This window comes from Perissodus microlepis, chromosome 10 (genome assembly GCF_051167445.1).
Source record: "Perissodus microlepis isolate ML-2025 ecotype Zambia chromosome 10, ASM5116744v1, whole genome shotgun sequence".
Classification (NCBI taxonomy): Eukaryota; Metazoa; Chordata; class Actinopteri; order Cichliformes; family Cichlidae; genus Perissodus; species Perissodus microlepis.
Window position 1 is genome coordinate 23,909,684 of NC_140470.1, and position 12,647 is coordinate 23,922,330.

The 12,647-nt window shown below is 40.2% G+C and overlaps 1 protein-coding gene across 2 annotated transcripts in view; it reads left to right on the forward strand.

The window, feature by feature from the left end:
* jade2 (jade family PHD finger 2) overlaps positions 1 to 12,647 on the forward strand; it is a 224,543-nt gene that overhangs the window by 183,708 nt on the left and 28,188 nt on the right. The gene's annotated exons all lie outside the window — the stretch shown is intronic.

Consider the following 12,647-nt stretch of genomic DNA (forward strand, 5'->3'; position numbering starts at 1 on the left):
CAGATGGTTGCATTCAGTTAAGTTGGACTAGACTGTAATACAAACCGTTCAGTTTGTCAACAATAAAACTGAAATGAGAGAAAGACTGAGTGCGAGACTTTGATATTAGATAAAATGAATATTGATAAAGTTTACCTTTATGTACAGAATCTGAATATCGCAAAATATTTTAAAAAATTGCAATAATATCGTATCGTGCGTTAAGTATTGTGATAATATCGTATCGTGGGATGTATGGTGATTCCCACCTCTAATAACTGTTGAGGAATTACAGCAACTTGTAAACATACCCCCAATTTCCAGCAGGTCAAAGGTGATTGAACGCTTGACAATTAAGTAGTTCCATGGGTATGGCTGCTCTGTACTCAGCCAAAGGCTGCAAAACCAATCAGATAGCACTTAACAGTACAAATGGATACTGGCTCAAAGCATACTGCAAAAGCAACCCGAGAGTTTCTCAAGGCAAAGAAACTGGATTTTCTTCAATGGCCAAGTCAGCCACCTGATCTCAGCCCAACAGAGCAGCTTTTCACTTACTAAAGGCAAAACTGAAGGCAGAGAACAACCAAAGCAGCTGAAGGCAGTTGCAGTAAAAGCCTGGCAGAGCATCTCAGGCAGGGAGGAAACAGCATTTGGTGCTGTCCACGTGCTCTAGACTTCAGGCAGTCATTGACAACAATTTCATCCAAGTATTTAAAATTAGATTTAAAATTATTGAGCATCTGTAAAATGGGAGGCCGTGTATAAAAGGGACTCCAATTCCTAAACCGTAAATGCAATACTTTTGCTAAACTGCTGACCTAAAATTCAATTTGGATCCTTTTTCATTATTAATGATAAAAATAGAGTGATGTAGGGCTGGAACACTTTTCTGAAGTGGGGCATGACTTCAAACATTTGATGACCTCTGATGTAATCCTTCAAGACATGTTGAGATCAGTGCTGTCTAGATGTGCTACCATTTGTTGCAGGAAACCCTGTTCTTGTTGTTACTGCACATCACTCTAGTTTTGAGGTTGTTCTCGTGCTGAAGCCTCCTTGATAGCACTTGATATGATGTATAAGACAGAACCTTAGTGACAGTTATCACTACAAACAGAGATTAGGGTTAAATAGTTATAGAACAAAAACAGTCGTTTAAATTTGTCATATTTGTTGCTATATTGCCATCCTGCTGGAAATTCTGATTTTTTTTGTTTAGTTTTTTTTTTTATATTGATGATGTTTTAAGAATAGTTGTTAAGAAATTACAGTGATCTGCATCTTTGTTGCTAAAAGGAAGCTTTTCAGTTCGAGGAGTCGTGACCTGCAGCTGTCATGGCGATGACAGTGAAAGCTTGTTGTCATGGTAATACCACTAACGTCTTGCTGGCATGGTAATGATAGTGAACTTCTGTCAGCCTGCTCCTGTGGCTGTGGCTGTGTGTGTGTGTGTGTGTGTGTGTGTGTGTGTGTGTGTGTGTGTGTGTGTGTAGTTGGAGTGTTGAGTTTGCAGTGCTCTTCGTTCCCGAAGAAGACTACACACACATTTACGCACTCAAGTAAATCGAATGCGAACGCTTTCACTCTCTCTGTTTCTCAGTAACACACTCCCAAAGGCACACACGCACACACACACCTACACACACACACACCTACACACACACAGACACACACACGCAGTGCAGAGCTCCTGACTCAGCAGATTGCTGCCATCAGGTACCAGGAGCTGTGCTGCTGGCACTAAACAGCCATATCTATTCACACTGCCACAGGAGTTAGATTAGAGAGAATAGTTGGTGTGTGTGTGTGTGTGTGTGTGTGCGCGTGTGCGTGTGTGTGTGTGTCAGGGAAAAAGAGAGAGCACCAGAGAGTGAAGGATGAGGTTGTCTGCTGTAATGATTTGTCGTGTCTCTCAGCATCTTTTCCTTTTAGTATTTTCCACTCTCCATTTCTCTTTATCCTCTTCTTTAATTATTTTTTCTCCTCCATCTGTTTCCCTCTCTCCTTCTCTCATTTGCAGTCTCCTCTAAGGCTCGTATCTTCCTCGTCTGTCTCTTTCAGTTATGTTATTTTGGTTGTCTCATCTGACATCCTGTTTTAGTCAGTCCATCAGTTGTATCGGTCTGGCTTTCTTCCATTTAAACTGATTTCATGGCATTAAACGTAGGGCTGCTAGATTATGACAGAAATTATCATTATGATGACTTTGGTCAATAACTGTAAGACTGGTTATTTAATATTGTCATTTATGTAGTCACACAGGAAATTCTTTTGAATTGTAAAAATAAAAATACAGATGACTAAGTAGAGAACAAGTGTCAGTTTCTTACCGTGGAGTAGAAACTGACTTTGTTGGCATAAGGAGAGAGGAGACTGTGAGGCGGTGGTAGCCATGCAGAGAGTAATAAACAAGCCTTCAGGTGAGCAAGTGCAACCATTAGTGATCCTTCAGCAGGTTCACCTGTTGAAACCTTTTACGATGTCTGGACAGACTGGGCAGACCATAGGCCACCTTCTTCTGGCACCTTGGTTCCATCTGCACTTAAAGACTAATCAACAACATTTAAGGCTTCAGTTGCCAAGGTAACCCTTATTTAGCACCATTTCATATGACAGCCGTATCCTTAGTTCTCATTGGTAGCTGCTTCATTCACTACTCTGCGAGTTAAGAAAAATCTGGTTTCGCCATTGACTCCGTGTTGCTGGAAATTGCTTCCACCTTTTAACCGTCAGTGAACTTAGGCTGCAAGAGAAATTTAAAAGACTTATGTTAAGTCGTTATTGATCATGTTCAGTGGGCTCCTATCTTTGGCCAAGTCACATGTGATTGCTTGTGTGTCTTTGTAAAATGGGTGAATACGCTGAATACACAAAAACTATGTACAGGCTCGTTTTTTGTGAACGTCTTGAGTTGATGTTGGACGATTCACGTTGGGCACCATAGCACTGTTTTTCTTGCCCTTCATGCATTCCTTATACTGGAGTTTGTAGTTTTCAGGCACTATCTGACTGCCATGGTTACAGTCATATTCAGTGGGAGCAATTTGGGGTTCAGTATTTTGCCCAAGGAAGCTCAAGAATGTGGACTGTCCAACACTCATTCTACGCTGCGCACAAAGCATTTACAACTATAAGAATCAGGTTTTTCAGATACCCTTAGTTTCCCTTCCATAAACTGCACCACTCTTACTCCCTGTATGGGCTTGTTTCCAGCTCCTTTAACTCACCTAAAACAGATCCACTACCCTCTGTCCGCCTGTCTGTCTCTCATAGTACTTCATCTGTCATCCATGCTCTGTCTGCCATTCTGCATGCCTGTCTGTCATGTCGGGGGCTGCCCGCGTCATGCTTTGTGAGTGCTAGCATGGTTTCAGCAAGGCGGAAAGGCATGCGGGTGATATCCCAAGTGGTCTCCCATCGAGACAGAGAAGCTACACGATGCTGAATGCCTAAAGCAGAAAACTGCATTTTGTAGCAAGAAGCACAGAAAGTAAATAAAAACTAATTGAGACGAACTGTGTGAAGAATTTGAAATGGGGAGATTCCCCAAGCCTTTACACGTTTACAAAACAAGAGTCAAGAGTTTTTGTCATTGCTAAATTTTAAAGTATACGCACAAAATAATTCAAATTTTAACTTGTTCCCGTGGGGTGAAGTGAATTAGCGCTCTCCTTCTGTGGCCTCACTTTAATGATTCGTTTCTGGGCTCAACTGCTTGCTTCATTTGTATTTTCATTATATTTTGGATAGGTCCAAAAATAATGGGTACCTACAGTTACACTTTTAGATATTTTAAATTGGGGTAAAAGACCTTCTTGTAAGAATTAATGACATCAGATACTTTGATGTCATTTTAATTTTACACCAGTGATTAGAAGCAGAGAATTTCTAACAGCAGCTGTCTGATAGCAGTCAGTCAGCTACCACAATCAGCACAAATATACAGCTTCTGATAAGCTTTTGTTTTGATTGTAACTTTGCTCCCAGTCTCTTGTAGTAATCAGTTGAAGACTGATGCCATCAAGGGTGTATGTCCTCTTGCAAATTAGGAAAACGAATACATGGCCATGCTGAAGTGTTGTCAAGCCTGTTCTTGCTGTTAGCTGTGAAATTAAACGACAGGTTTCGTTGTAGGTAGGTGCAGAAAGGAAAACGCAGTCCATTTTCCATTTTGCATGAATGCTAAAAGGTCATTTTAACTCATTTTTGGGTTGCTGGTAGACAACATGATGGCGTCGTAACATCTATTATAGATAAAAACCTTCAGGGGCACACGTTGTAACTGTGTGCCACGTTTGCCTCTTCAAGTCCTAATTGTGTAGGAGGTGTTGGCAGCCAAACAAACAAACACACACTCACAAACAGGGATTTTGCATATTGTAGTAAGAAGCTGTCAATTTATGGTCAAAACTAGGATATGGGAATTGTTTTATTTCAATTCTGACACAATTAATATTATATGTGGGCTTTTTGTCAAGAAGCGGGTGAAAATTATTTTAGCAGTTAAGCTCCTTTCCTTTTCATTGAAGACTATCTGTAGGTGTGTTGTAGGGACAGTGACTATAGTGCAGTGTAGTAAGTGAACACGCTCTGGTTAAGCCAAGGTAACATGTTCTTTTTAGGTTTTGAAAAAGCTTGACTACTTTAAAGAAAGCCATAAAAGAAACTCATATCACACTTAAACCTCCTCTTCTCTTGTCAGGCCTTTAGAATAACAGTATTTCTTCCTTGTAACTACTAAAGCTGGAGCTGGAGTCAGGTTTTCTTATTAATTTTGTGCTGGTTTAAGTTTTATCTATTGCTTACCAGCCTGCATTGCTCATTCTTACGCGTTTTTTTGTAATTTGTCAATGTAACAAATTGTTGTACAGCACTATGCGGGTAATATTTTATGCCTTTAGTGGACACACCTGCAAAAACAGCTCCAGTTATAATCCCCATTGTAGGTAGGACTTCTTGAAAAGTGCATACACATGCTCTCACGCAGCATTATTATTATGCAGATAGTGCACTGCATTTATATTCTGGCTCAAACCCAACCGTGACAAGCTGACAGCGGTTAGTATTGGCCTCTCTGATCTGCTTTCAGCAAGTGTGTGTGTGTTTATGTGTGTAGGAGTGCGAGGAAGACAGAGAAAATAAGGACAGACGAAGACGACGATGGGAAGGGACAAGAAGGTAATGGGATGAAAGAAGTAGTGGAAGAAGAGAGGGAAGCTGAAGTAGCTACAATGAGAGAGAAATAGCAAAAGGATGGAACAAAAGGTGGCGAGAGGGAGGAAAAGACAGTAGGGGACGGGAGGGGAGGGGGTGGGAAAAAAACTTTCTCACATTGCACTAATGAGCTCAGGTAAGAAATGGGACACAGTGGCTACACACATACATGCACGCTGCAGTTCAGTGCGCCTAGAAAGAGGGGAAATTAATCATACACTTCAAAAAGACAAATCCCCCGGTGCTGTTGCACCTTCTAAACAAGAAAGGGAAGGAGGTTTTCAGGGAGGGAGTAATACTGTGGAGATTGAGAAAAAGCAAACAGCAGAACGTATAAAAAAAAAAAAGTTTAAAAAAGAAAGCCCAGATCTGACAAAAACATGTTTAAAAAAAAGGTCTCTTGTGCTGATGGTTGGATTTGTGGAGAGATTACAACCTGCAGGGAGGAAGTTTCCACACATTCAAGCAGAGCCTGCAGGCGTCCTTGAAAACCCACAGACTATTTTTTTCTCCTATTGCATGCTGTAGAACATATAAAAGAACAAGATAAGATTAGGAAAGGGGGGGTGTTGGAAACGGTCGCTGGGAGATCAGAGGATAAGATGGTGCTTCTGTCAAAACAAAGAAAGAAATTATAATTTAGAAGCTGTGTGAAGAAGCGTTCCCTCTGGGAGCTCCCTCAAAGATCCCCCGGCGTTAATGGCCTCTGCAGTTTCAGCAACAGCCATAAAATAAATTGGAAAAACGGGGGAAGTGTCGAGGAGATGTACCTGCGCTGTTTTACAGAAATGGGGGGGGGGGGGGAGTTTCACGCAGTCATACACAACTCCTACAACCTTCACACCAGCGTCAAGTGGTTTTACAGACCCACCGTCCTTGGAATTCACATGGATAAAGATTTAGACAAATTTCCTAAATGTATCTTTAAGAGGGAGAAGTGGAAGACGGAGATGCATGCACTCACCAAGTGTACATTGCTGTTTAATAGGGCATACAAAGACAGCATACAAAGACTAGCTATCAGGTCACATGTATTGCTCCAAACATGGCTTTTCCCCAGCCTCCTTTGTCTTCATGGTCTGGATTTTTACCACAGTGCTGACTGGAATTTTTTTTTTAAATGGGCAGACTTTCCAGGAAATTTCCAGGAATTGAATGATACCACTAACAGGTCGTCTCTGTTTAAACAACAGAGGTTTATAACACCAGCTGGCTCCCCCAGTGATTTAAGTCTGTCCTGTTTAAAGACCAAATTATTTGAATGCGTGTTTCAGTTTCTGGGTTGCTTTAGAATCGGGTAATAGATGTTTGCCAGCAATCCAAGTTCATTTAAACATTTCTTTGCTTTCTGACAAGTCGTAGTGCACCTTACAGGGCACCGAGAACTGCAGCGGTAAAGAGGTACTGTGTAAATTTGCCCTGCCAGCAGTGTAATCTCAATAAATTTACTTCCCTCTGTAGGTAAGTCAGGTTTAAATAGCTGATATTTGAGGCTCCAAGGTAAGCTTTTGATTTACTCATTTCTGTTGTGGAGCAGCGAATTCAAGAAAATCTTTTTTTTACTCATCTGGAACATTTAATGCAAAACCTGATGTTGAGACAGGAAGGATGCCAGCTTTGTTTTTGGTGCAGATACAGGCGAAGTAAGGAAGCACATAGTCGTAGATGCTATCTTCTCGAAAGGAGTCTAGCGCCGATAAGAACCGCATATCACAGCAGACGTCTGAATGAAAAGAGCCTCTGTGTTTCCTTTGAGGAACAATAAAACAGTGAAAAGTGGAGGAGTGGAAACATTATGGCATAGAGAAGTGTAAAAAAAATTCATAATTTAACAAAAAAGCTAACCACCGTCCCTCTTTATTTCAAAATTTTTCGTTGGTTGGTTCAGTTCGTATAAAAGTTTAATTCTGCCATAAAGACGACCTTTAATGACCTCCCCTGTTTCTTTAATTACAAGTTTTGATACATCAGAATATATCAGTAAAGATGAGATTTGACAACCAATTGAATAGGTTCACTAACTTCACTAGAAACCCTTCAGTTCATAAAAGAGAAACAAGAGTTACCTGTACATCCAAATGGGAAAGAGTTAAGGCTCTAAAAGGTTTTCCACACCATTAACCTCCAATAACTTTAACAGTTTTCACTTTATATAACTTTTCAAATCGAATATTTCCAAGTATCCTCCTGCCTTTGCGGATGTCCAGCACACGCCTGTGTGTAAGACCTTTTTGTGTTTATTGCTGCCTGTTTTTATAGCATCAACATAAACACACAGTACAAACAAATATTCTGCCTTTTTTCTTAACATTTGGCGTTGTGCTCTTACTGAACTAAGCTTTCACACTCTTCTCTCTGGACACACACAGAGGTCGTCTCAGTGTGAAATCGCTCTCTGGTCTCTCTCAGCTCCATTCATGCATGTCCTGCTCCTCCATGCTAAAGTAACCATGAGGACAGCCTGCTGCTGGCAATGACAACCACACACACACATGTAACACACGCGCCTTTAAAAAGGTCTATTCTGGATGTTACAGAGCATCTATGATATAATACTGTGTGTATTTTTTGATATAAGATCAAATTGAGCGCTCTAGACTAACCCTGTTAGTTGCACAGCTGCATTGAATCATTCAGCCCATCATTTGGCCTGACCCCTTTGGTCCTTACTAAATAAATATCTCAGCAGCTTCTGGATGATAAAAGACTCTGTAGAGACGTGCCCTGAGCTTTCCTCTAACTCCTCCATGATTTTGACATTTGTGGTTCTGAGTGAAATACCTGAACAGCTATTGAACGGAGCGCAAAAGACATTCAATCCAGATGAAAAGTCTCACTCAGGGTAAAATGTAACAAACCTGATATCAATTATGTTTCATGTAGACCCCAAAAATGTTTAAAAAACACCTTATTAAGTTTACTTTATGACCAAGTTTCTAATAAATGACTCCATAGTGTGTTTATATGTGTATTGCTTATGAACTCATACAGCATTCTCATACAGATGTGTGGGATAAATAGCATTATTATGATTAATAAATAAGTATTTCTTATCTTAACACAAAGCTCGGTGCACTGTCATGTTTACCAACCAGCTTTAATGGTTGTTTCTTCCTTTATTTAAAAAAAAAATCAGTCTTTTGTTTTGTTTTGCTTTGTTTTTTGCAGATTTTCACAGAAAATGTATTTTTTTTTAATAAAAACGAGGAGGCTGGTTTTAAACTGGTTTTAACGAGGAATTAAAGTTGCTACACTTTGTTCCATTTCCTGCTGCGAACTGCACAACAAGGGTCATCTGGTGGTAAAAAATAAAAAAAAAACAACAGCTGCTGCTAATAAAAAGTCAGAAGAAGAAAAGAGAAATGCGCTCGCAAAAGAGCTGCTGCTCATTATGCGGCACATAAAAATAATTAAAAACGATAAATTGGGCTTTTCTGTGTTTTTAATTTTCACATTACAATTTTTTTTTTAAATCTTTTTTAAATTTAAATTTAGACAGTCGCTGTAGTTTTCAGATAATCTATTTCGACCGTTTCACCCTACAGTGACTGCAGAGCTTTTTAAAACCTCACTATGATCTTGCAGCTGCCACCTGCTGTACTGGTGCATGCATGCGCACACAAGCATGTATATATAAACATGATGCACAGCAGCAGGAGAGTCAGTGAGCCGTGCAGTCAGGACTCTGTTTGTGTAAACAGCGAGAGCCTGTTACAACAAGACATTCCAACATTAAGGGCTCCCCCATGTTATACAATGGGAGGGAGAGATGGAGATCATCGCTGTGCTGTATATGCGAGGCTCACTGAAGTATGACTGCATGGGTCTGCGCCGTTTCCTGGCCTGCTGTGTGTGCAGACATGTGTGTGGAGTGTGCGTGTGTTTGTCATTATCTGGTAAACGTAGAACTAGGCAATCCTCTCTCTGTTCAGTTATGGCATCACAAATAATGGGTCTGAAATGATTAGCCAGTTATGAAAACATTTTGATAATCCATTAATCATTAGGGTTGCTTTTTTGTACCGAGCAAAAACACTATCCATTATCTAACTCCAGCTCTGATTGTTGCACACAGAATATCTTGAGGGTTTGGGTGGACAAAACAACCAATAATAATATCTCACATTTGGGCAAATTTGCAACAGTTTTTCTTAGGTAATATTCTGACTACCAATTAAAAGAGACAATGATAAACCGATAATTAGTTTCAGCCCTAATTGAATTACTCTCAGTATAAGAAAACATATTTTATTGTAATGTATTATTACACCATATTTTTTATGTAAAATCACCGGAAAACCAACAAGCACCTACACAGCTTTTCACTTGTTACATTTTTAGTTATTGTTGAATGAGCCCCTGAACCCTTATTTATCTATTTATGGACCTTGGTGCAACTCCTGCATTCATCCACAGTCTGAAACGAGCCGTTTTAGATCCGTTTAAGACAGCCTTGTCCTTATTGGCTGTCCCCCACAAGCACAAGGTTTGAATAACAAGTGGGTGGAGCTTCTGTGGTCACAGCTAGGGATGTGCAACCATATTGGGGAAATCCCTTCTCTATGTCATCATACAGACCCAAGAGTAGAGGAAACTATTGGACATTCTGCCCATGTTTAATATAAACATCCATCATAGTGACAGTATACAGTATCTAGGCAAGTAAAGAAAAACATGTTAGGTGAATGTCAGACCAAGTGCCCCTCTGACCCTTCAGTGTCTTATTTATTAAACACAGAGCTTCTCACTAAATAATACTTGAATGTTTTTGTTATTATGCACCCGTGACATTATTGTCTTCTTAATTCTCTGAGGTCTAAGTCATTACCAGTGATAATCCAGCCCTGACCCTAACTGTGGGCAATTAGCACAAAAGCATTTTTGTTTTTTATTTCACTGTTCTTACAGGTTTGGGCAATAAAGGACCAAAGAAAATAATCACTCTGCCTTAATTGCATTAAAATCTACTTCCTTTTTTTCATATGATCCATTTTGGCTCTTAAATTTAAGGTAGAGTTACCACCCAAGGTAAATAACAAGGGATTTTTACATATGTGTTAAATGTTGTAAATGCCCCATCTTTTTATTTGTCTCTATCATGGCTGGCACCGCATATGAAACACTGGATTGCATCGGCCACCTACGGGTTATACTGTAGGCTCTGCAAAGATTCACTAAAGAAGTCTAAATCAGACATTACACCTGAAAGGGTTAATAAATTGCATTAATAGTTTAGTAGGAATCATGATATTGTGCCTCACTGAGGATCTTTTTTTCTTTGTGTTTTGTGCATTGTCATTACAAAGAACTAGGCTTCACTTCTTTCTCTAAGAAACATCTATGTCTTCCACACTTTTCAACCAAGAATCAATTTTACCTGATGTTTGCCTGAGTAAATGCGACTGGGCTTGTTGCCTCTGCCTTCTGTGAGGATTTATGGCAGTTGACAGTTTGCAGCAGCTGACTGAAACTACACTGGAAATGAGAATATTGAATATAAAACTTGATTTATCTTTTATTTAGCTCACTTTTTTATTTATCTTCCAGGATTTGTGTTTGACTGATATTTTTGTTAACGTTAAACTTACCCCATGCGGGACTTCACAGAACCCCTGGCAGTACCACCATTTGACAAGCACTGCATTAGACAGTATTACAGTATCTTTCACGGTGTGTACTTATCAGTGTTTCTTGTGTTTCCTGCCACGCTCCCTGCTAAAGGGAGTGAGCGAGGTCTCCTAGAGCGAGAGGACAGCTCCCAGCAGGGAGGCGCTCTGCAGGTCTCTGTTACATGCCATAAAGTGTGTGTGTCAGCATGCTTGCAGGCCTTGAAGACTGATACATAACTGATGCATGTGCTTTTTGCACACATAAAATGTGTCTGAATGGTGGGCTAGGCTGTTAGGGAGACACTGCAATTCTGAACAATCCTAAATAAAATGATAGTTGACAGAGACCCCCCTGCTGTCCACATCAACCCAGAGGCATTTTGCTTATCAGCGATATCTTGACAATATAAGAATACAAAACGTCTTTTTAACCTGAATCCACTCACGTAGATAACCCCATGACTAGTCTTTGTTTTAACTTTTAGGTTAACTGAGGTAACATCCATCAAGGGCACATGGGTCCACACAGACAGCCTTACCCTGAAACTTCAACTAGAATACTAAACAACCTTTACAACAAGCATTAACATGCGCCACAGTCAGCTGCGGTTTATCAGAGTAGAGCAGAAGTGAAAATGAGCTGCTGAAGATGAACTGTGGCTCCAAACCACTAAACCTCATTAGAAGGGGAGTCACATTTGGCCAAGCTGATAAAAAGGTGTAAACCTGTCACCAGGTCTCATAATAACGCTGTCAAATACAGCAATAAAAACGTGTTACTATAGCTGCATGGCAGTAAAACCGATTAGCAGTGAAGGTTTCTGTTTGGGCTGTTTTGTGCACTCACTAACCACCTAGGTACATCTGTTCAACTGCTCGTTAACACTAACATGTAATCAGCCATTCACACGGCAGCACTGCAGTGCATTTACACGTCTAAACATGGTCAAGAACCGCTGAAATTGACACCGCGCATAAAAATAGGAAAGAAAGGTCATTTAAGTGGCTTTAAACATGCCATGACTGTTGGAGCTGGTCTGAGTATTTCAGACGAGCAACAACTGCATATTAGTAACTGCTGATACGCTGGGATTTTTCCATATAGTCATCTCTAGGATTTACAAATCCTAAAAAAAAAAAAGATATCCAGCAAACAGGAGTTCTGTGGGGTAAAAAGCTAGGGGAGACTACTTCGAGCTGATAAGAAATTACTTTTTACCAAGGTATGCAGATGACCATCTCTCAACACAAAGATGTTGTCTTCTGCTGCTGTAGCCCATCGGCAGCAGAAGACCACACTGGGAGGCTACAGTTGACAAAGGCTCGTTAAAATTAGACAATAGAAGAAATATTGCCAAGTCTAATGGCATTAAGATGGTAGAGTTAGAAGTTAGTTTAATTAGCATGAAATCATGGACCCATCCTGCCTTGCGTCACACAGTTAACCACGGTTACACACGGTTTTGGGCATCCTAGTACCAACTTGTTTAAATTCCACAACCCACCTGAGTGTTGTGGTTGACCTCATGGCTGCTTTCGATCAAAACGTGCGCCATTCACAAAGTTCAGATCATCTAAAACTAGTTTCTTAAACATGACATTGAGTTAACCGTACTCAAATGGCCTCCACAGTTATCAGTCAAATAGAGCACCTTATGAATGGGGGGTAACGAGAGATTTGCATCAATTTGTAATGACAAATCTGCAGCAACTGTGTGATGGGATGTTGGAATGTTTCCAGCAGAAATGATTAATTAAGGTAGTTCTGAAGGCAAATGCGTTAGTAACGAGATATACCTAATAAAGTGTCCAGTGAGTTTAGTTAGGGAGCTACTGTGTCTG